This window comes from Nymphalis io, chromosome 27 (genome assembly GCF_905147045.1).
Source record: "Nymphalis io chromosome 27, ilAglIoxx1.1, whole genome shotgun sequence".
NCBI lineage: Eukaryota > Metazoa > Arthropoda > Insecta > Lepidoptera > Nymphalidae > Nymphalis > Nymphalis io.
Window position 1 is genome coordinate 6308741 of NC_065914.1, and position 26624 is coordinate 6335364.

The 26624-nt window shown below is 34.9% G+C and overlaps 1 protein-coding gene and 1 pseudogene across 2 annotated transcripts in view; both read left to right on the top strand.

Moving 5' to 3' along the window:
* The first annotated feature begins 625 nt into the window (after positions 1–625).
* Positions 626–5792, top strand: LOC126778756 (uncharacterized; annotated as a pseudogene).
* Positions 5793–7789: 1997 nt separating this feature from the next.
* Positions 7790–26624, top strand: part of LOC126778850 (putative fatty acyl-CoA reductase CG5065) — a 61194-nt gene continuing 42359 nt past the window's right edge. Inside the window, exon 1 of one of the 2 annotated variants that reach the window (XM_050502561.1) lies at positions 7790–7981. The gene's annotated coding sequence lies outside the window, so the exon portion shown is untranslated. Of the gene's footprint in view, positions 7982–23933; positions 24031–26624 lie in introns of those variants that run through there. The other variant, XM_050502564.1, reaches the window with a different exon arrangement.

A 26624-nucleotide genomic window follows, 5' to 3' on the forward strand; every position in this document is an offset into this window, starting at 1 on the left:
TAATGATTTGAAAAAGGTATAAAAAATGAACTGCGTTCATTGGCTTAAAAAATAAAATTTGCAATAACTAATTGACTAATGTTTGTTTTTATTAAAATATTTTTATGCAATTTCCTGTACATTCCGGTCATTCCGGTCAATTTATCCGTTTGCCCCATCTTAGATTCGAAGTTCACAAATGGGAGTGTTGATTTAGTTAGCCTATCCAATAAATAAGGCTCGTCCGCCTTCCTATTCTATAAAAAAAAGCATATGGGCCACCTGATGGTAAGTGGTCACCAACGCCTATAGACATAGGCATTGTAAGAAATGTTAACCATCGCTTATATTGCCAATGCGCCACCAACCTTCGGAACCAAGACGTTATATCCCTTGTGCCTGTAATTACACTCGCTCACACACCCTTTAAACCGGAACACAACAACACCAAGTACTGCTGTTTTGCGGTAGAATATCTGATGAGTGGGTGGTACCTACCCAGATTAGCTTGTACAAAGCCTTACCAGCAGTAAAATGTATGTATTGAATTGATGTGGTCTGTTTTAAAAGCAGAGTAAGCTACTGTTTTAGTACATATAAGATTTCCAGCGCGTGGCTCTAATATATACATTTTATATACATAAACATGATTACTCAAAACGTAACATATAATATCTTTTGGTCACCCTACTATGATTAATACATTGCGTCGGCGCATGACGAAGTGTAACAGGATAAAAAAATTATTTGTCCTGATTAATGAAACAGCAATAGCACAATAGAAAAGTATGTTTTATTTCAGTAAAATTTAAAACAATACTTAATAAAATAGTCGTCAACGTTTCACGGGTGAGTAATGAAGTTCTTACAGAATAGCACTGCAGTTAATAGATTTGTTTTTATGTGAATCACTTGTAAGAGTGAACTACGAACGTATGGATATCATATTGTAAGGAGTCGAGTTGATAGTCTAGTAGGCAACACAGGGGCACCGGGTTATAAAAGAACCCCTCTCGCCATGATGGGCCTCTTTTTGCTCCTGAAGCTTGGAACTCTAATTTCTCCCGCCTAAGCTGTGTCGTAGTTGTATATTTCTCTATTAATGTTAAACAGTCATTTTCCATAAATAATTATATATAAATTAAATTAGTAAATTTAATTCCTTTGTTTCTTTAATTAACTTTTCATTTCCGTTATTTTAAAATTCATTTCTGGTTCTTAAAAATATTGTTTAAGAATAGAACATTCTAGACTATTTTATTGAAAGAACGTAAAAAACGTAACGTATTCTAATTTTGAATTTTCTTAGGCGACAATTCAACCAATGATAAGTAAACAAGAATTAAGAGCAAAATTGTACGAACACGTTACATGAGAGAGAAGAATGATATGACATAGAGGAAAGAGAAAGAGAACTATATATATTGAAGAGGTTTCACTTTTATCACGTGCACCGTGCGTGCATTTTTTATTGTATTTTTTATTACACTCCAAAACTAAAATTATAATGGACAAATATATGAAGAACGATTAAACACCCCACTGGCAAATACCGCCATAATTATACATTACAATACATTCTACCGCCAAACAGCAATAGGTGACATTGTTGTTCTGGTTGGAAGGGTGCGTGATTCAGTGTAACAACAGGCATAAGGAACCTAACATCTTAGTTCCCAAGGTTGGTGGCTCATTGGCAATGTACGGTGTAATGTATATGGGCGATGGTGACTGCAATCAGATGGCCCATCTGCCCGTCTGCCTACTTTTATTATAAAAAATACACTCCCGGATACCGTGTCTGCGTGCAGAGCTGCAATCACTTGATGTGCGGAAAGCTAGCGGTCCCAATGGAATACCAGCTATAGTGCAGAAGAAGTGTGCAGCGGAGCTGTCTCCCGTGATAACATGCCTGTTCCAGCTTTCTCTTTCTACTGGATGTGTGCCGGAGGCTTGGAGAGAGGCTAATATGCAAGCGGTTCCAAAAAAGGGGGATCGGTCTGACCCGGCAAACTATCGGCCAATAGCTATCACCTCAGTATTTTGTAAGGTGATGGAACGAATCTTAAACAACCAACTGATCCATTACCTAGAAGATCACTGTCTTATTAAGGATCATCAGTACGGGTTTCGACCTAAACGGTCCACAGGGGATCTACTAGGGTACGTAACCTACCTCTGGGGTGAAGCTATCGACAAGCATGGAGAATCGTTGGCTGTCAGCCTCGATATCTCTAAGGCTTTCGACAGGGTCTAGCACAGAAGTCTTCTCTCCAAGCTGCCGGCATATGTTCTGCTCAGCTTTGCACCTGGATTGCCAGCTTCCTATACAAGCGTAGCCATAGTGTTTTAGTTGATGGTTGCACTTAACAATTCTATGTAGTGAATGCTGGGGTCCCCCAGGGATCTGTGCTATCTCCCACACTCTTTCTTTATCAATGATATGCTCTCTCTTGGGAACATACATTGCTATGCAGACGATAGTACAGTGCATGGAGGATATTATGGACGCGAAGTGACCGGGCGAGCAGAATTTGAGGAGAAACGGAGGAATCTTGTTGAGTTCAACGCCAAGAAAACACAGGTGTGCGCTTACACAGCGAAAAAGTCGCCATTTTCCCCTGTTCCTTTCCTCTGTGGCACTACGCTGATGATACAAAGCAAAATTGCCGTGCTAGGAATCGACGTTCGATGCGACCTCAATCCAAGGGATTATATCTGAACAAAGTGCAGCGTTTTTTCATGCCACAACAACTGCTCGTGTTATACAAAACGCAGGTGCAGTCTTGCGTTGAATATTGCTCGCACCTTTGGGATGGCTCCGCTAAGTAACTACTTGAGGCCTTGGATCGGTTGCAACGACGTGCGATTCGCATTATCGACGACGCAAAAGCCGCTAACACCCTCGAGCCTTTGCAATTGCGTCAAGAGATAGCAGCGCTAAGCGCTATTGGAGAACATTCTCGACTGTACTAGCCGTCGTCGCGTTTGGACTCCACTACCACTTAACATTAGGTGGAGTGGAGTCATTTGTTTTCAAGAATAAAATAAAAGAATAAATAAAAGAGCATACTAGCTAATATGTAATGTAGTTTACGAGGTTAAATTATATTTCAAAATCGTCACAACAATGACTTTTGCTGGTAATAAAAGTTTGAATTCAATTCAAAATAATTAAAATACTATATATGTGTTTATATAAAATTATAAAAATAAAAATTAATATAAAATATGTAAAATTATATATTTTTTACTTTTTTTTATAAAATGTTAACTTTTAAGCAAAACTTGGTCAGTTCAACGTTCTCTTTAACCGCGTTCATTACTTTTATTTCCAACTATTTCATAAAGTTGCATCAGCTGCCGTCAATATATCACGCTAATTTATGCAAAAATTCAAAGCCCAACAAGCTTAGTAATTTTCCTGTAGAAATGTTATCTTTTAAATTTCTCATATCATTTTTTGAATATATTTTTTTATAGAATAGGAAGGCGGGCGAGCATATGTGCCACCTGATGGTAAGTGGTCACCAACGCTCATAGACATTAGCAATGTAAGAAATATTAACCATCGCTTACATCACTAATGCGCCACCAACCTTGGGAACTAAGATGTTATGTCCCTTGTGCTTGTAATTACACTGGCTCACTCACCCTTCAAACCGGACCACAACAATACCAAGTACTGCTGTTTTGCGGTAGAATATCTGATGAGTGGGTGGTACCTACCCAAACGAGCTTGCACACCAGTAAAATAAATAAATAAATTGTTCGCGAATATATTCGCGAGCAATTTATCGCCTTTTATCTTAAGTTCCCGTACATATGTATTGTTATCACAGTAAGTGTATCTTGTAGGACAAGTGGTGGCGGGATAAAGCGCGTCAAGTGCAGTGGCTTGCTGACACTAATCAGCTAGGAGAGTTCTACAGTGAGGTTCGAAGGTTGCTCGGTACATCCCGCTTGAAAAAAGGGCCACTTCGTCCTGCATCTGGCGATGGGCTTCTTAAAAGCAGGGAGGAAGTGCTCAGGCGTTGGGCAGAACACTTTAACTTCCTGCTCAATGTAGACCGAACATTTAATCTGGAATATATTTATTCCTTACCTCAACTCCCTACTTTTATCAAGCTGGATGAGCCGCTGTCACGTGATGATGTTGTTTCTGCCATCAGACAACAGCAGAATAAGCGTGCGGTTGGCATAGACTTTATACCTTCTCAAATACGGTGGTGATAAGTTGCATTCGGCTCTATGGGAACTTTTTACCCATATTTGGAAAAAAAACAAGTCCTTGATACGTTTAAAGGATCTATCATCAGGGCACTGTATAAGGGAAAGGGGGACCGTTCCACAGTATTTCACTATTATCGGTACCTGGAAAAGTCCTTACCTTTACTAGACCGCCTTACAGAAGTTTCAGAATAGATTCTGCCTGAAACCCAGTTTGGCTTCTGACATGACCGGGGTACATCACATGTACCCCGGTCATGTCGGCTATCTTCTCAGTGCGTCAAGCAACTGCAAGAGAAAAGCAGAGAGCAGGGTTGTAGCATGTATCTTTGCTTTGTCGACCTTGAGAAAGCATTTGATAGCGTGCCTCGTGAAGCTCTTTGGACTGTGCTAGGAAAATTGGGATGCACTAGTGAGACTACTGCATGACGGAATGAGGAGCTGCGTCACTATTGACTGTGAACAGTCGGACTTCTTCCCTGTTACCTGTGGGGTAAAGCAAGGATGCGTGCTGGCGCCCACACTGTTTGCCCTGTACTTTGCAGTTGTAGTCCCACAGACAACTCCCGAGGGAGTTCGAGTCCATTTCCGCACTGATGGCAGCCTTTTCAATTTAGCCAGGTTAAAGGCCCGAACAAAAGTGTCTCACGCAATGATTACTGAGATCACTTATGCGGATGACTTATGTTTTGTGGCAGCATCCCCAGACGGCCTGCAAAAGCTCATGTCCGAGTTTCATGTGTCCTGCCGCAAGTTTGGCCTAAAGATCAGTGTCAAAAAGACAGAAGTGATGTCTTTGGATATCCACGGCCGTGAAACACTGGTCATCAAACTTGGAGATGACGTACTAAAGCAGGTCGATCAGTTTCGTTACTTAGGGAGCACTGTTACATCCAAGTGCGAATTGGATGCCGAAATCAATAGCAGGATCGGTGCTGCAGCCGCGGCATTCGGCAAACTGAATACCAAAGTCTTCCGCTCACATGACCTAAAATTGGCTACCAAAATTTCTGTATACATGGCAGTCGTGCTTCCTAATATTCTATACTAATGCCTACGCAAAATCTTGAATATCCAATGGTCTGATTGTGTGCGGAATTGAGAAGTGCTGCGAAGAGCTAATATAGGTGACAATGAAGCTTACCTTATGCGGCGACAACTTCGTTGGTGTGGTCACGTGGCAAGGATGGCGGATCAGCGAGTCGCTAAGCGTATCTTTTATTGCGAACTTAAGGAAGGCAAGCGTAAGCATAGCGGACAACTCCATAGATACAAAGATGTGCTTAAGCGGCACACGAAATGGTGCAATATAAAAACAGCGCAGTGGGAGCAGCAGGCCGCCAACAGGGAACAATGGAGATCCAGCATTAAAGCGAGGATCCAAGAATTTGAAGTGAGTCGCCTCACTGAGCTTGATGCTAGACGCGACCAGTTGAAAGCCCGACCACCCGCGGCAATCAACTACAATTATATCAATGGAGTGCTCACATGCCCGCTATGCGCGAGGATCATCAGTAAGAAGATTGGCTACATAAGCCACATGCGAGCAGATGAACGACACCATGCAGGGAGTTGAAGCGGTCGCCGTGGCCGAAATCGGTCGGGAGAATATTATTATCTTCTTTATTTACTAATTTACTTTAAACATATATTTATAGGGGTTACCGCGATCCCTACAACAGCGTTGTAAAAAAAAAACGCGCGCTAATTTAAAACCGCCATTTTGTTTGTGGAGAGAAAGGTGAAGTAAGTAATTAATTAATTATTGACGTTACTTGTGATTTGTTGAATGTGTTCAATTGTATTATTTGTACTTTTAAGAGTAATTAATCGATAAATTAACATCAATTTGTATTATTTGATGTTCGATTTTTAAAAATATCATTTCAATGTTTTTTATATAAAATCAGTTTCTTCTTGTGCATGATTAATAAATTAAGATATATACATATGTTATGTTATGTAGGCGGACTGGCAAATGGACTACCGGAATTTACGTCACCACCATATAGTTACCGTCGATTTTTGTGGTGGCGTGGTTGGTAGATACTTGCCTTTCCTTGCCAGTTCCTTGCCAGGACAGAAATTTTTGTGCATGAACATGTTTGTTTGTCCAGAGTCTGGGTGTAATTATCTATATAAGTATGTATTTACAAAAGAAAAGTAGTATATGTAGTATATCAGTTGTCTGGTTTCCATAGTACAAGCTCTGCTTAATTTGTGATCAGATGGTCGTGTGTGAATAATGTCCCAGAATATTATTATTATTATTCAGCTAATGTCCTAATAGCATTCATATCAAGCACACGAAAAGTTAATAGTGTTTTTATCGAATTTAAACCCGTGATATTTTGTTAATATTTACGTATTTTTTAATTATTATTATTATTAATAAAAATACTTTTAATAAAATGAAACATAATGTTATATTAATATGTGAAAATCTAGTGCGAGCCGGTATCAACTAGTACAAGTCTAGTTCACTTATCAGATCCTGGGTTACTGGGTTCTCGAGCCTGAGTTAGCAGATACAGGTACACTAGGTACACTAATTGTACACTATCATAGTGTAATATCTCCTATGAAATTGTCTAGTCTGCTATAAGAATCTTCGTTCTTGCTGTAATTGGTCAGAAATGCATTTCATTTTTTTTTTCTAAAATATATTGTAATATAATAGGAATATATTATATCTGTATCATCGTATTATATCTGTAATGAAACTGTAACTATCGCACTATAAAAGTTCTATATCAATCAGCTTAGTAGTTTTCGTGTGAAAAAAAAACATGCAAAACAGTATTTAATATATTCTAATACACATATCTAATCTCCTTTTATTTTTTATCTTTATTTATTATAAACATAATCATTATTAATGTAAGTTTTTTTTTAAATTATTTATTAGTGGTATTTCCCGATATTTCGTTTAGAAATAATTCAATGATTTAATGCTATTACCACTGTGATAGGTTAGTTTAATAAAAATGTTGTGTAAATGAAAAAAACTTTGATATAACGATGGTCTTAGTAAATACAAGTTTACTAGTGGCAGAGTAGCAGGTAGGCACCACCCACTCATCAGATATTCTACCGCAAAACAGCAGTACTTGGTATTGTTGTGTGCCGGTTTGAAGAGTGAGTAAGCCAGAGTAATAACAGGCACAAGGGACATAACATCTTAGTCCCCAAAATTGGTGGCGCATTGGTGATGTAAGCGATGGTTTCTTACAATGCCAATTACTAAGGGCGTTGGTGACCACTTACCATCAGGTGGCCCATATGCTCGTCCGCCTACCTATTCTATAAAAAAGTGGCTCACACTTAATTATACTCGTTATTTTTAATATTCTCATGTTTATTAATATTAAAATAAAACATAAAGATGGATGGCTTAACATATGTAAATAGTGTGGACATATAAAGTTTTGTTTTAAGATTCTGTGGAGATTGTTACCGCATAGCATTATGAAAAGAGATTTTTACACGATCTGGCAATACATTGCTACGAGTCTGTAACGTTAGTCTATAGCTGACGCTACGCGCATGCTCGCTACCGCCCGGTTTAGTAATACAAGATGGCCACTGTTAACGAAGACTCCGATTGATTTTTAATACCAAACTGTCCGCGTCTAAAATATAAAAGAAAAAACACGCTATAAGTAGAGACGCACGCAGCGTTCAAAAATAGAATAATTCAATTTCATAACCTACTCTGTGTTCAGTGTCGAATATAATGTGTTGTATATTCTGTGCGTTTCCTTAGAAAAAGGTAAGACTATTATGTTATTTTATTATTTTTTAATTATATAAAACCTCTTTGAGTGTAACCTGTTTCGTATCATCGAAATTTGTTTTTTTTTCGGCATTTAAAACATCATTTTTATCACATTGACAGGTTATAAGCATTCCAATTTCAAATTTACGAATCGTTTACGAACGTTTAAAATTTTTATTTTGAATTACGAAAATAATAAATTGAGGAATGACATAACTATGTTAAAAAAAAGTGATTTGATGAGCAGTTCTGCGATTGGTAAAAAAGGTTTTCCCTGATTTTCGCGAGCCATATCGCTGTCTTTTTCTCGCTTATAGAATTTGTCTCACTCTGAGGTCTTTCTCAATGAGGTGATAAGCATGCGCGGTGCTTTCTGTGCCTCGATGAGATAATTTTTCTCAAAAAAAAGAAGAATTTAATAAAAAATATTTCTTCAATTTAAATATAGATAATTAATTACTTTTAATAAAGGGTGAAATATTCATAAAAAATATCATATTTTAAGGCATTTTCACAATTCGTCTGTTTTCAAGGTTATATAGCTGGAATGTAGGTCTTACCGGGGTTAAGATTAGAATTAAGACGTCCTATTATTCTAGCTAACGTCTGCCTATGAAAACCTTTATAATTTTACAATAACTATATAATATATAATTTATCTATTTATTACGAATTACATAAATAAAAAGAGCATTTATATTGTAAGTTACGTATGTTTTAAATTTATATATACTAGATAAATGGTAATTTCTTCTGTGATATTGTAGACAATTAAAAACTTTTTTTTACGTAATATCTTGGTGACATGTTGCGTTATTGCGGAGGTATGAATATGGTATGAAAATCATTATCAAAGTCGAAAATACATTATATATTAAAAAATTTAAATCGTACAACCGGATTTGTTTGAGATTCTATCAAGAAACATTCGCAAGAAACTCAGTACTCTCACACTCAAGTCAGGACACTCTTTCTCATCGTACAATTAAATTTATATAATATCCTTTAAAATCAACGAAAGTCTAAGCTCTTTTATCAACTATGTTCTTAAATTATGTTAATGTTAATTTATTAATATAAATGTTTGTGGAAGGGACAGCACTTAAAAAAGGGGAAACGAATAGTTTTACATAAGAAACTAGCGCTTTATCCCCGCCTTCGCTCACATCATAATTCAGAATTGTTACCAAATCCACAAATCTCTTAAAAAATTAAAGACTTTCTTACAAACATACATTTTATTACTACCTTTATGGTTATACTTTTAAAAAGCATTCCTTAGTGCTAAGCTACTGTGTATAATATTAGACGAGCCGGTCGGCGTGGTTGGTAGATACTTGCTTTTCACGCCGAATATTGTGGGTTCGATTCCCACCCAGTACAGACATTTGTATGCATGAACATGTCTGTGAGTTCCGAGTCTGGGTGTAACTATCTATATAAGTATGTATTTACAAAAAAAAAATTGGTATTTGTTGTATATCAGTTGTCTGGTTTCCATAGTGTAAACTCTCCTTAGTTTGGGATCAGATGGCCGTGTGTGAATAATGTCCCAGGATATTATTATTATTATATAATTAAGGTTGCAAATTTTCACGGTGCCCAGTAGTTTGGGCTGTGCTTTCATATAATATCAGTCAGTAATTCTTTTATATGTGTAGATAATAAGAACCTTTTTTTTTTTTTTTATAGAATAGGAAGGAGGACGAGCATATGGGCCACCTGATGGTAAGTGGTCACCAAACGCCCTTAGACATTGGCATTGTAAGAAATGTCAACCATCGCTTATAGCCAATGCGCCACCAACCTTGGGAACTAAGATTTTATGTCCCTTGTGCCTGTAATTACTCTGGCTCACTCACCCTTCAAACCGGAACACAACAATATCAAGTATTGCTGTTTTGCGGTAGAATATCTGATGAGTGGGTGGTACCTGCCCAGACGAGCTTGCACAAAGCCCTACCACCAGTAGACCTACTCCCCGTCTGGGTAAGCACCACCCTCTCATAAGATATTTTACAGCTAAACAGCAATACTTAGTATTGTCGCGTTTCGATTTGAAGGATGAGTGAGCCAGAGTAATTACAGGCACAAGGGACATAAAATTTTCGTACAAGGTCGGTGGCGCAATGACTATGGGCGGTGGATACCACTTACCATCTTATATCAAGTGGCTCGCCGCCTGGTCGCCTGTCCATAACATAAAATAAAACTGCTTGTATTTGATAGCGATTAATGAAAGAGCAAAACACTTCAAATAATGATAGCCATGATGGCCAGGTAAAAAACTCCAGGTAATTAATAACCAGGTATAAATCTCTGGTAATTTTTCATGACACGTGCAGACGAAGCGAGATAAATTGACATATATTTTAAAATTGTAAAGTCTGTCTGTCTATTTGTGCAAACATTGACACAACTGGCTTAGTGTGTCAAGTAGTATGCGAATAACGTGTTCTACGTACAGAAAATGTCTTGTAAAAAAAAATAATACATTCTAATGAAATAAAAACTTTTCAATATCATTTCATGGTTGGGGATGGTTTACATTAGATCGGACGGACGCGATATCGTCCAAAGTAGCTATCTCATTTTTTAGAGTTTTTATGATTCAAACTTGCTTCTTACCAAATTAAATACATATAAAAATATAAACTGTGAATGACATGATCATATATTTATAGATAACGCTAAACTTGATATGTTTTTTAATATTGATAATATTGCGTGACAAATATCTTAAATTGAGGTTAATATTTACTAGATTCCCGCGTTGTAGAGGAAGGAGAGGTGTAAAGTACCCTCCTCGTCCTTTTCTGTATCCCTGACTCTATATATGCAAAATTTCATGAACTCAACTCACCTTCACATTTATAATATTACTACCGTTTGTCCGCAGTTTTACCCGCGTAGTTCCTGTTCCCGTGGGGATACGGGGACAAAATTTAGTTTATGTTACTCGTTGATAATGTAGCTTTCCATTGGTGTAAGAATTTTCAAAATCGATTTAGTGGTTTAGGCGTGAAAGTGTAACAAACAAACAAACTCACATTCGCATATATAATATTAGTTGAGATAATATTAGAAAGGATTTTTACCCATATAAATAGTTACTATGACTTTTCTATAGAAGATAGATATCATCAATTAATTTTCTATAAATATTTTGAAGATCTACAAATTTTAATGCAACGTTTTCGTGTATTTGTTACAGCTTTGGCAACGTTTCATTTCAGGGGTATTCCAAAAATACCTAGGTTACCTAGTTAATCTCCCCACTACCTCTCATATGTGGACGTAACTGCGGGCGAAAACCAGCATTTGTATAATACTAATTTCAGTCTATAATATGGTAAAAATAGATCTAAAACGGTTTTTTAGCTTAACCGAACAAACAGACCTTGTCATTTTTATATTAGATACTGACAAACGTTTTATCAATTAGTTAATTGGTTAATTTGTAAGGTAGGTGCGGTAATTGCTTTATTAGTTACTAACTGGCTGATTGAGGATAGAGGGCTGGGTTGTCTCTACAATTCATATCGTTATATATATACTCTTTATGTAAATAATTATTCTGTAAGTGTCATTGAACTCCTAAACGGCTGCACAGATTTTGATGTATGTGATTGGGGAATTAATTAAATTTTTATTTCACACTCTAGAAGTTGCCTCGTTGGTCTAGTGGCTTTATATAAGGTCGCAGATCCGGAGGTCCTGGGTTCAATTCCCAGGTCGGGCCAATCAAAAGTTATTGGGTTTTTCTGTCAGAAAATTCTCAGTAGCAGCCAGAAATTCTGCCATATTTGTATTTTACCAACCGGCATTGGAGCAGCGTTGTGGAATAAGTTCCAAACCTTCTCTTCAAAAGGGAGAGGAGGCCTAAGCCCAGCAGTGACGTTAACAGGCTGTTACTGTACTGTACTGAGTTTTGGAAACCTGCATGTTTCGGATTAAACATACACTTGTATCTCCCAACCCGCATAGCGCGTGGTGAACTTCCAAACCTTCTAAAATAGAGAGAAAGCTCTAGAGCCTAGTTGTGGGACATTTTGAGGTTTCACTTTTTTACTTTTATGTATTATAGAAATAATTTTACACCTACAGTACTTTAGTAATTGATAAGTGAAACTCGGGTGCTCAAATATAAAATAACTAAATGAAATAAGCAATATTTTTATTTACTTGGTGGTAGGGCTTTGTACTACCCCGCCTGGGTAGGTATTACCCACTCATCAGATATTCTATCGGCGACCGCCAAACGCAAAGTTCAGTACAGTTGTGTTACGGTTTGAAGGGTGAGTGAGCCAGTGTAACTACAGGTACAAGGGACGTAACATCAAAGTTTCCAAAAAACGTATTTCATTAACACAAGAAAACGCATGAAATTGATTTCATGTATAACTTAAGCTGTTATTTCATACATAAGTTACCATGGACACGAGAACTGGAAGGAAATATGGGCATTTTATTGATAAAATGTAAGAAAATAGCTTAACTGTATTCATTGTTGTAATGTATATTATATACGACTAGTAACGTACATACAATCATAAATGAAACATAATAGGCTGTAAATTTCCCATAGCTGGGCAAAGGGCTCTTTATTCCAATGCGGGTTTATGGATAAATGAATTAAATTTATAACCGATACGTGTGGTTTACGCCATCGTTGAACACGGTTTGAATTATAATAGAAATTAAACACTTGAAAATTTGTGGCCACAGTGTTGGTGGTAAAAAAAAGCCGAGACGGCGCAGTGGTAAGAACGCGTGAATCTTAACCGATGATCGTGTGTTCAAACACGGGCAAGCACCACTGAATATTCATGTGCTTAATTTGTGATTATATTTCAACTCATTCTTGACTTTGAAGGAAAAAATCGTGAGGAAACTTGCATGTGTCTAATTTCACTGAAATTCTGCCACATGTGTATTCCAGCCACTTAGTCCATAGCCAGGAGTGGGAAATTCACATGCAGGAGAATTTTAATGATGACGCTACGTGTTTAAACGAAAATACAACACGTCTGTGGAGACAAGAAAAAGATAAAAAAAATATGTACATTTTTTTTTTTCTTGTATCTCCATAGACTTGTTACCCGTGCCTTTAATGTATCTTTTACTTATTTTAATGTTCCTGCATTATATTTTACTAGGATAAAAATAATTATAGGACTATATTTGCAATATAAATATTGGTTAACATTTGACATCGTAGTCCCGATGACTTCTTCATTTTAGGAATGGGTGCCAGTTGACTTCTTAAGGTATTAGTAGCCTTCATGGGATTCTGGATTATTCTGGTATTTGGCCAGTTCTACCATAATCCGGTCATCTCTATTACTGTTGAAGGCAATATGATCTTTATCTGTTACTTTGATGAATAAAACACGTCTTAACTCGTTGAATTTTTATTTTGTACTAGTTTAAACTATTTTTTACGATGTTTGCTAAATGAATTGGATTGAAGCGAATTGTATATATGTAGTTGAATGTATGTACTTGTTTAATATAGCTGTGAAAAATACGTAATGCAATATTCGCGGCCGGTTGGCGTGGGTGATAGATACTTGACTTTTACGCCGAAGGTTGTGGGTTCGATTCTCACACAGGACAGACATTTGTGTGCATGAACATGTCTGTTTAGCCTGAGTCTGGGTGTTTATCTATATAAGTATGTACTTACAAAAGAAAAGTAGTATATGGCACACATTTCTGCTATCATACTACTTCAGCTTTCATCATATGCTTAAAGCGTACCCGATTTCGTTATGCCGTAGTAAGGAAGGATTTATCAATCTCTTTACGATCGTTGACCCTATTGCAGCAAAGTGGCGCCATCTCTTATTGGATTAAAGTACTAACCCAGTCTCGTAATTGACTTAGAAGTTTAAGCTCATACAATTATTATCCTTAAGGGCTATATACAAAAGGGTTATATTATCTTATAGTGTGTTATATTTTCAGAATATTTGCACAAGCATTTTTTTTATTTTACAACTTGAACCCGTAGGAATATGCCATCCCACCCTAACCAGTTTTATAATAGCATGGTTCATACCCTTTTTTTGAACGCTGGAATAACGCAATACGCGTTTCCTCCACGGGAACAGTAGGGGGTGCGTGGGGTTCGCCGGTGTCCGAGGCGCCGAGTGTGCCCTGAACATCGGAATACCCACTTAAAACCATCCATTTCCGTCTTAACGGGGAGCGCCACGGGATCGCTTGCGCATGTTACCGTGACGCTGCATTGATCATACCCTCATTTTACCTCGGTCATGGCACACTATCTGCGTAGCTCTGTCTGTGCGTCTCGACACGAAAGTCCCGGGACACGAGACTCATGATGTCCCGGCACCCAAATCGTATTTGTAATCTTTTGATCCGTAGGTACCAATGATAGCTTATGAATAACGGCTCGTAAATAATCACTCTTTAATTAAATATATATATTTATATTGCAGCCATATATATAAAGCAGGGTTACTGCTATAAGATTCCACGTAATACCTCATTTTTTTTCAGTGTTCAGATTTGTTAGTAAGCCTGTTATTATTATTTTACGGAACCTGCCACAAAACATTACTTAAATGCTAAGCCAAAACGAAGCTTATACATAATTTACGGGCAAATCGTTTAATTAAATGATGACTGTAACACTATTTAACGGAAGTTTATTAGTTTTTATTCGAACTTCACGCACTTCAGTAACCTTTATAATTAATTCAGTCTGGTACACTTTGATCTTGATCTTGACTGCGTGATTAAGGGGCACATATAAATTAATTGCTGCGATTTAAGTTGTGAAAAAAATCACTTAACATTAATAATTATATAATAGTACAGTGCATTATTTATTATATTATATTCACTCATTACATATTCTACCGCTAAACAGCAATACTTGACAACGCATTTTTTAATATATCGTAATAAAAACGACCTTCGAACAGGCGAATTCGCGGGTCTGTTACCCTTTATAGCAAATAGCAGAAGATAATGGCAGTTTATCTCGGGTACAAATGATAATTTAATTGCTGTGCTGTGTTCCGGTGAAGCCGAGTGAGCCAGTGTAATTATAAACATGGGATATATCGTTTTTAATCTCATAGTGGAGGTTTCATTGACGGTGTAGTGGTAGAAAAATAGTAATAAGAACGTTTCAGACGAAAATATAGTAACAGTAACAGCCTGTTAATGTCCCACTGCTGGAATAAGGCCTCCTCTCCCTTTTGAGGAGAAGGTTTGGAGCTTATTCCACCAAGCTGCTTCAATGCGGGTTGGTAGAATACACATGTGGCATAATTTCAGTGAAGTGAGACAAAAGCATGTTTTCCTTCACCGGCAAGCACGATATGAATTATAATCACAAATTAAGCACATGAAAATTCAGTGGTGCTTGCCCGGGTTTGGACCCACGATCGTCGGTTAAGATTCACGCGTTCTAACCACTAGGCGATCTCGGCTTGAAAAAATAGTATGTAGCAACATTTATAGCACAAAATAAGATACGACAAGGACAATGCAAACATACGTTGTTATACATACGTCACGGAAGCAACCGCTTATATAATGATCTATGTATATCATTACATATACCTTTTAAGCTGTTAAATGCTAATATAATTTAGTATCAAGAAATATAATCCGTTGTATTTAATAAATTAAACTTTTTAATTTAGAAGGTTGGCGTGGCTGGTAGATAATTGCCTTTCACGCCGAAGGTTGTGGGTTCGATTCCCACCCGGGACAGACATTTGTGTGCATGATGTCTGTTTGTCCTGAGTCTGGGTGTAATTATCTATATAAGTATGTATTTACAAAAGAAAAGTAGTATATGTAGTATATCAGTTGTATGGTTTCCATAGTGCAAGCTATGCTTAGTTTGGGATCAGATGGCCGTGTTTGAATAATGTCGCAGGATGTCTCAGGATATTATTATAAGTACTTTAATCATTTTTATTATAAGTACTAATTTTATCAAGTTCATGTAAGGAACATGAAAAGGATGCGTAACTACAAAAATTATCACTACTGACCAAAAAAGGCATAACCCATTTTTTCTCAATTTCTATAACATTGAAAAATGTATTTTTGTGGTTGTGTCAATCATTTTCATTTAAGTATTATATACGATAGTTAAGGCCTGTGAATGGGATGTCTTGAAAACACAATTTGACCACCAAGTGAAAAAAATTCTGTATGGCAGGACGATGTCTGCCGGGTCCGCTAGTATTAATATAATAATAAGAATATATAACTAATTATTATAAATTATTAATATAATATATAAGCAAAACTTTATGAACTTAATTATTATTTGTTTTTTTTTTAAATATAAATAATTCAAATTAATTTAGCTATTTTGTTTTCTTCTAATTGTAGGTATATTTAAAATAATATTATTGATAAACATACATTATTTATTATGACACAATATGTTTTGTTCATTCATAACTACGAGAAAAATTTTGATTTTTTATCTGTATATTTTTTTAAACTTAAAAAGTAAAGTAACAGCGTATGAAAGTCAAACTACTGGGCTAAAGGCTCGACTAGTTTTTTTGATCAGATCCGGAATTTATTCTACATACAGGGTTCCTCATGATATACTCACCACCAGCTTGACGTGAATCGTAAACACTAATTAAACACGAGAAAATTAAGCGGTACTTGCATGAGTTTAAACGCAATCTTCTGCTAGAAATCGCGAGTAATACAACGTCGCTTTTTTTCAAATTCGAAGTGCTGTAAGTTACCTATGCAAGCGCTACCGTGGTGTCAAACGCAGTCTTTAAATGTTTCTTAGGGCGTTTTAACTTTTATAGAATATAACAGAAACATTTTATTTATCTTGCACGCTACAAAAAATAAATAAATACATAAAAAATATAAAATAACACTACTGACTATAATGTACACAAGATTATATAAACTAAGAAGTTTTTAATGTTAATTGTGCAAGCTGTCTTACTATCCACCGTTCGTCTCTAGATAACGTCATTTGTGATTTTATTCAATGATACTTAAAATGTCGCACATCAAAAAAATGGAATTCCTTACCAGCTCACGTGTTCCCCTTCTCTTACAATCCGGGTTCCTTCAAACGAGGCGTGAAGCGGGATCTTGCGGGCCGGCAAGGCGAAGGCGGCTCGTGCATTCTTCCCGTCTGTACTGGCCGTCGTCGCGTTTGGACTCTACTACCACTTACCATCAGGTCATTTGCCCTCTCGGCAAATATATAAAAATAAAAAAAAGTAAAACTTGTTATTCTGAAATAAAAATAAATAATAAAATGCATTTATAAAAATGTATGGAAGTTAATGAATTAAATTGAAGCAAAATACGTTCTTTATCTTTGTCTAAAAATGTTGTATATATTATAATATATAATGTTTTTTAGTAATATTAATATTTAAATCGGTTAATTTACAAAGTGTAAAGGTTGGCTGTTATGCCAGAATTAATCTAGTCATTGACGTGTAAATATATAAAGCGCTTAAAGTATAAAACCGAAAATGATGATGTATTTTTCGATACACGAGGATATTATTAAGGGATTTGTGCACTTATCAAATACTCTACCGCTAAACAGCAATACTTGGTGTTGTTGTGTAACTTCTTAGTTCCCAAGGTTGGCGTATTGGTCAGTGTCAGTGTCCATGGACGATACTCACAAAAATCAGGCCAATTTGCTAATCCACCTACTATAAATAAAATAAAAAATTAAGAGTTTTTATATTCGCAATCTATAACTTAAAGGAGCTAAAGAATCTCTTAGTCTGAAATTTAAAGAAATCAAATATTGACTGTTGCTTCTCAATACATATTACCTATGTGATATTATGTATGTACGGAAAAATATTAATGATTTTGTGAGAAAATGTGATACACAACATTGGTACAAGGAACAAACACGAGCTATTTTTTATGTTTTAGTTAGGCGGACGGGCAAATGGGCCACCTGGTGTTTAATGGTCACCACCGCTCATAGACATTGGCGATGTAAGAAGTATTAACCATTCCTTACATCGCCAAAGCGCCACCAACCTTGGGAACGAAGAAGTTATGCCCCTTGTGCCTGTAGTTACACTGGCTCAATCATCTTTCAAACTGGAACGTAACAATACTAATTATTGCTGTTTGGCGGTAGAATATCTGATGAGTGTGGTACCTACAAAGACTGGCTTGATAAAGAACGGCAACGCTGTAACCCCTCCGGTGTTGCAAATGTCCAGGTAGGTGATAGTCACATTCCATCAAGTGAGCCTCCTGCCCGTTTGCCCCCCTCTAACATAAAAAACAAAGTCCACTATGTATGATTTGAGAAATTAAATTATCCTACATGATAATGAAATCATACTTTTTCTAAGTTTTTTTTATCTTTATACTAATTGATCTATATATAATGTTATATTTTATATAAAGCAGAACATTAATAATATCATAAACTCTAACTCAGTTAAAGGCAGTAACTCTTTTGTAGGGCAATGTATACGGTTCTACAACAGGATCCCAGAAAGCTTTCAAAATGCCTCAGTTGCTAAATTTAAAATAAATTGGAAAGGAACGCTTGTGTGCTAAAGGTTATAAATACAATTAATGAATTTATGGATGATAGCACACCTTGGGAATGAAATTATCGCCTACTGGATATATTTTTTTCACTGAAAGTTGTTAACGAAACGCGATATAAAAAAAAAAACGCTCTTTCGCCGGTTCTTCTCAAAGCTGGGTGTTTCTTTTCCGAACCGGTGCTAGTTTCTAGATTGACATTTGATCAAAATGTAATGCTTGCCGTGTTGAATAAAGTATTTTGATTTTTTATGTGATTAATATTGATTTGGAAAAATATATATTTAAGAAACGAGCACTGAATGCGTTACATTAAATTATGTAAATAAATAAAAAATAAATGTTTACAATATAACAGCTTAAAATAAAACTAAAAAATAAATAAGTATACAAAGTTACCGTTATTTCAATTTCAAAAATGGAATAGCATCAAATTGAATGATGGATAGCCTCTGAGGACACCGTTCCAAGGACTCAATTGGTCAATGACCTCTTGACATAAATACAACGCATGAATGGGCTCGTTCGTAATGATATGATTGTTAACTAAAACGCAGACGAAACATATTTCTGCCTCTTTCTATATCACGTGATTTGCATTTGAATCTCTTGTTCTTAGAGGTAGCGTTGCATTTTAGATAGTGTTTTACGCCGATAGATTGCCACCATTTTCAACTGTTCTCGAATGACAGATAGTTGAATCATGCCATAATGTATAATATTTGATAATTATTGTCGATAACTTATTATATATATAAGTATAATAAGTTATCGACAATAATTATCAAATATTGATCATTATGTTTTAATTTGTCTTTTAATTGATTATATTTATGGGCGCATAAATGCTGTGACAATTTTCAAAATTTGAGAGAATTAATATCATTACTCTGAATTAAATTTAATCATAAAGAGAAAGAAGTATATGTATATATATATAGGCTACGTATAGCCGTTGGTCCTACTCCTAAACTCTTTCCGGTCGCGTCGGATTGCCGTCCCCTCAGATTAAGAGAGTTAGGGAATAGAGAGTGCACCTGTATTTGTATACACACACTATGTCCTGGGCAGTTGACTAATCTCTCTTAAGATTGGCCGCCGTGGCCGAAATCGGTCCGGAGCAAATTATTATTTATATGTTACGCTTTTAAGCCTTTCCTACTTAATCGATCACCGTGTTTTGCATACACATTATTAGAGGAACAGAAAAGGACATAGCTATGGTCCGTACCATAGAGGCAGGTTCTACGGTAAACATTCATTTTAATAACAAAATATATAAAAAGGCATACCTAAATAAATACAAGATTAAATAAATGATAAAAATCTTAAAAAGATGATTAAAAAAACTGGTGTGACTGCCAAGGTACTTATGAGAATCAATGTGTGAATAACAAATCTTACGCTGACGCCATCTGACGCTCGAAATCTTACGCTGACGTCATCTGACGCTCGAAATCTTACGCTTACTCGTCTGACGCTCGAAGTCTCAGTTAGCCTCTACTGTGTATCGAGCGCGAAGATGCTTACACATAAAAAATAAGTATATGTTGATTTTTAGACGACATATAAATTGCATTATATATATGTTATTAACTGTGTATTTAATTAATAACTGCAATGTTTCTTAACCTCCTAACACGCAGGAAAAAGCTAATTAAATATAATCGTCTAATATGACACTGAAAAAGTGTTTTAAATAACATATTTGAATAAAGTAAAATTTGTTTTGAGTTCTGATTTTTCTCGAAATATAACTTAAACTTAAATGTAATGTTTTTTATCTTTAGTGGTTAAATCAGGAGTTCTTTTTTTAAATTAAATACGACATGCGTCGTATGATTTAAGTAAAAAAATACGTGTACGTATTATATGATATATGTATTTATGTTGCGCAGTAATTTTTTACCGAAAAGGTAAAAAAATTAGAAGGTTCTCGAGTTGGTATATATTTTTATCCATAACGTATGGTTGAATATTGAAATTACACTATCATAGTGATTAATGCAAGTTTCGGAAGAAATAAAAGCTTTATATACTTACATTTTTATATAGATAAAAAATATTTATAGTTATTTATTTAGAAAACACATTTTTTTGTTATAGTAACTGATGTTTGTATACTATAAGCGAACAGACAGACCAATGCGTATTGTATTACATTCATAGCAATGAGGCAATTGAGGATTTCCTTTGGGAACGTCCAATCAAATTTGACATCGGTATAATACTTTTTTTTCAAATAATTTAATATGAAAACCAAGACACTAGCGAAAGCAAAAAATAAAATGACAATTAAAAATAATTACGTTCTTTACTTAAAACTCACCAAATGAACTATTGCAAATTTTTTTTATGTTATAAGCGAGACGACGCAGGACGAGCAAATGGGATACCTGATGGTAAGTGGTCACCACCGCCTATAGACATTGGCGATGTAAGAAATATGATGCGCCACCAACCTTGGGAACCGAGATGTTATGTCCCTTGTGCCTGTAGTTACACTGACTCACTCAACTTTCAAACGGCAACGCAACAATACTAAGTGTTGCGGCTTAGCGGTAGAATATCTGATGATTGGGTGGTAACCAGACGGGCCTTCACAAAGCCCTACAATCAGGTCTATAGTCAGGTCAGGTCTATATATTGACCTAAGGTATTTTTCACATAGACGCCATTAAAAATAAAACATCTTTATATATTATAATATATTATATACTATATATGACAGTAATTGGCTTGTAAAGAAAATTAAATAATATATTCAATCAAATTAAAATACTAAAAGAATCATTATATAATTTAAACCAATATGGATTGATCAGGAAATTACTGGTTTTTTTTTTTGTTCTTTTTGTAAAATATACATAATTTTGTTTGCGACTTTTTGCGACATGAGTATTTCATACACAGTTAAAGTAAAGTAACATATAAATGGCCACCAGCTGGGCGCTGGAGATTATGTCACGTCGCTGTTCCAGGACGTGTTTGTGGAAACACATTTGGCAGAATTTAAAACATTCAGGTTTCCTCACGATGTTTTCCTTAAACGAGCACGAGCACTCAGTTGTGCTTAACCGGATCGAACCCACTGTCATATGTCAAAATCAACCTGTTCTATTCACTAGGTCATCTGGGCTTTTTTAAAACACAGTATCTCAAAATCCCTCTACTATTCACAACAAATAATACTTCTATCGCGTGTGTTCGAAAGGCGACATTTTTTCCACGACATACGATCAATTTTCTTTCGTGCGTATATTATTGCTTTAAAACTTTATTATATTTGTTAAACTTTGTTTGACCTATCGATTAAAATAAAAAGATAAACGCAAACATAAAATTATTCCAGTCATTAAATATGTAAAAATGTCATTATATAAATGGCATGTAAAGTGAAAAGATTTTTGGATATTATGGTGTTAAGGGTGTTTTTTTTGAAAATTAAGAAATATTTCAATCTCTCGATATTTCGTAAAAATAAAACCTTACAGTTTTCTTATCAAGACCATAGTTTTCTCGTAAAAAATAAAAACTCAGAGTTTTCTTATCAAGACTCACAGTTTTCTTATCAAGGCCATAGTTTTCTTATCAAGGCCATAGTTTTCTTATCAAGGCCATTTGCCTTGACAGTTCGACAAGGCGAATGGCGAAGATGACACAGGAAATTGCGAAGACTATCATATAATTCGTATATGAGAACTAGCCAAGTCAGACCTTAGGCTTCAATATATTATCCTAAGTTTTAAGAAGAAATTACATTTAAGTTGTTATAAAATATTTTATGTTTCAAGACTGATTATATGGGATAAATTTATCACTAAACACTTAAAAATTAACAACTAAAACAGATATACTTACGAAGTGTTACGTTAAAAGGTGAAAACATTTATATTAAAAAATATGAGAGGGAACAATATCGTGATCGGCAGTTAATCTCTATATATACCAATATTATACACAAGTAAGATTTCTTTTTGTTTTGTAATCTATAAAAAGCTGAGATGGCGAAGTGGTAAGAACGCGTGAATTTTAACCGACGATCGTGGGTCCAAATCCGGGCAAGCACCACTGAATTTTCATGTGCTTAATTTGTGATTATAATTCATCTCGTGCTTTTTGTCTAATTTCACTGAAATTCTTCCACGTGTGTATTCCACCAACCCACACTGGAGCAGCGTGGTGGAATAAGCTCGAACCTTTCTCCTCAAAAAGGGAGAGGAGGCCTTTAGCCCAGCAGTGGGACATTCACAGGCTGTTAAGAATCTGTAAACTCTAAACATTCTGAATTAATATTAATAATTCTTTCACCATTGAAAGATACTTTATCCAGAAGTAACGTAATCTATTATTTATTTTAGTAATCTATACTAATATTCTAAATGCAATAAAAGTAACTGTTTGTCTGTCACGCTTTCACGGCTAGGAAATTAATATAATAATAATAATATTCTAGGACATTTTTCACACACGGCCATCTAATCCCAAATTAAGCTTGTACAAAGCTTGTGCTATGGAAACCAGACAACTGATATACTACATATACTACTTTTCTTTTGTAAATACATACTTATATAGATAATTACATCCAGACTCAGGACAAACAGACATGTTCATGCACACAAATATCTGTCCTGGGTGGGAATCGAACCCACAACCTTCGGCGTGAAAGGCAAGTGTTCTACCAACCACGCCAACCGGCTCGTCATCTTTTTGAAAATTCAAAATTGACCCGATTTTAATGATATTTGGTACGAGGCAAGAACCTTAAAGAAGGACATAGGCTTCTTTTTTTACAATAATATTGTACTGTACTATACTAATTGTACTACTTTTAAACTACTGTACTACTTTTAAAATAAACCACTGAATGTGTACTGCTGCTCAGATAGCTTTATATTTCTATCCTTTTAATATTTTTTTTCACGCTGTGGAAACCAAAACCACTGCGATGCGTCCTCGGCACGGTTCGGAGAGGCTGCGGGATCGTGTTCATATAACGCATCCGTGGCCACTCCCGTACCCTGCTATGCTCGTGGATCGGTGGAGCTTTCCTCAGGGGCGAAGGTAATCTCGCCCCCTCCCCACATTCCTTGCTAGTGCAAACGGCAACCTCCTCAGGGCCGTCTGAAATAAGACGATGAAAAACACAACTAGCGCCATCTATTAATGAAAAGAAAAAGTTAAAAATAATATTTAGCATAATGTAATTGGATCTTGAACAAGTGGTTTATGCTGTGCGTTGATCAGTCAGCCAGTCGGTTGTACTTTTATATGTATATAGGTGAGTCATCTGCTCGGACAACCTCACATTTTGTCAGTTGTACATGACGCTCAGTGCATAACGGTGACCATTGTTTGACGAAACGGTATTTTTGTGTGTCCGCTTACTAAAAGATTTTTTAGTAGGACAGGATTTCATGCAACCCAGTTTTTTAATAGAAAGATTCAAAGTTATTCATGTGGTGAGTTGTAGTATATAGTTTATATTATTGTTTTTTTTTTTTTTTATAAATATATATTTGTTTCGACGAATTTGTACCCTTATTGTTGTTATTTATTTTAAATGTATCTATTGATTTATTTTCAAACTGTATATATTTTTATATAATAATACTTGACATGAATTGTCAATAAACACGTTTTTTTTCAATATATATATTATCGTAAAATATGTTTCATGTATTTCAATATTATATTTTTTAAAAATTACGTAAAATATAAAAAAAAAACAATTTTTTTTACAATTAGTTTTTAAAATTGTATTACTTTATTAAATATGTAAACTATTATAAAAAAAAAAAAAAAATTATCTTTGTTATTATAAGTTATTACGTTATAATACTAAAAACACTGAATTTAAAAAAATATATCGTCTATATTTATTTATTTATTAAGGTTTACCAACAGTGTTATAGTAAATATATATACATAGAATAGCGTTACAACTAATTCTATAACCTACCTATGTAAACACCGCTTGCAATTAAACATAAAAAGAAAAAAGTAGCGACAGCAAATTAATGTTACACTAAATATAGATATTGACAATTTAAAACTTTAAATATTTTGTACCCATACTCTTTTATTAAATACATATTCCTTATAACACACAAGTAGTATTGAAATATTTTATTTATAACATAACTAATTTTGAATCGAATAATAATTTTATTAACTTCTAGACTTTATTAATTAAACATTGAACCGTAAACAAATGCAGCCGAAACTTGATCTTACATAGTTGACAATGTATTTTATTTAATAAAAAAGTGTAACTAAACTAAAGGTTGATAGCTTTTACTTTACATTAATAATAGTATATTTCTCCCAATAGTTTTCACCTTAATAATAATATATGCTGAAAATAAAGTAATATTTATAGTATGCCTAAAAATTTAAACATGAAAAATGACGTATTCAATCGTGTTTATATGTTCCTATTTATTTCTTTATACTTTATATAATAATAATATAACAAATTTCATCAAAATCGATTAAGTATTCTAGCCGTGAACGCGTGACATACAGACAGTTACTTTTGCATTTATAATATTAGTGCAGACTAGCTATCCCCTACTTCGTCTTAAATTGAAGATGAATGTTTTGGAAATAAAGTCCGTTATCGGATGTTACACTCTGACCCTGATTTAGAGGTCCCGAGGCCCTGAGGCAACAAAGGAGTGGATATCCATAATTATGTTCCAAATAAATTGAACAATTTATTACAATCGGGCAATTCAAATTTTAGGGGTTTACAAACATATGGATATATAGTAAAATACATGGATGGTATGTATTTTACTGTTCTACATTATATGTGTATTCGTTTTTGAAATTTATATATGGGAGCCTCTTATGGAGGTTACAGACCTTCCCTAAATACAGCTCTGGATCTGGAATGGTGAGTCAGGGCGAAATAAGTGTAAGACTTCGATCGTCACGACACTATTGCTATAGTATGCGTATTTAAAATGTGGAGTTCGAATAAAGTGTACTCGGATTTACTAATAATTGATATATTAACCGCCAAGGTTGGTGACGCATTGGCTATATAAAGAATTATTAATATTTCTTGTATCGCCAATCTATGAGCGATGGTAACCATTTAACATCAGGTGGCTTATTTGCCGTCCGCCTATCTATAAAAACAAAAATAAAGCGAGTTTAATGTACCTCAAACCGCGTTCCTACGGTCAGGTTTGATTGAGGTCCAGAAAAAAAGGGAATTACAATAATAATAAAACATCAATTTTAGGACGGACGAAACGTGTTATACTTTTCGAAATTTGATTTTTTTTTCTTTGTATAGTTTTTTTTATAAAGTATTTTGTTAATCAATTGGGCCACTTGAGGGTATTTTAACCAGCGACATTACATTGACATTAGCGATGTTATAAGTATTAACCATTCATGCATAGCCAACAACCTTGGAAACTAAGATGTTATGTCCCTTGTGCCTGTAGTTACACTGGCTCACTTACCCTTCATTGCTGTTTGGCGGTAAAATATCTGATGATTTGGTGGTACCTACAGCGCATCTGTAAACCTTCCGGTGTAGCTGGTGTCCTTGGGTGGTAGTCACTTTCAATCAAGTGAGCCTATTGCCCGTTTGCCCCCCTCTAATATAAAAAAATAAAGCCACTAATAATAATAAATAACTTTATTCACCAAAAAGAAACAAAGACAAAAAAATTAAGGTACAAAACCATAAAAAAGAGTTAACAATATCATAATTTGGTGAAAAGGTTGTAGTCTCAGCTAGGCTGCTTTTCAGTCTAGCTGAAAGTCCTTGTACATATGCTGCCAAAACAAACGCCACATTCAGTGCGCTAAAAGGTAAAAGGAGATAAAATTACTTAAATAATAAAAGTTAATACAATTTATAACACGCACAATAGGCAAAAAAATAAAAGAAAACATTACTAAAACAGTGAGGTATATTTTTTAATTCCAAAAAAAAGGAAAATATTTCATATTGAATAAAAAATGAAAATAAAATAATAATAAAATATTTAAAATGTTTAAACAAATAGAGATATATGTTTTAATAAATTAC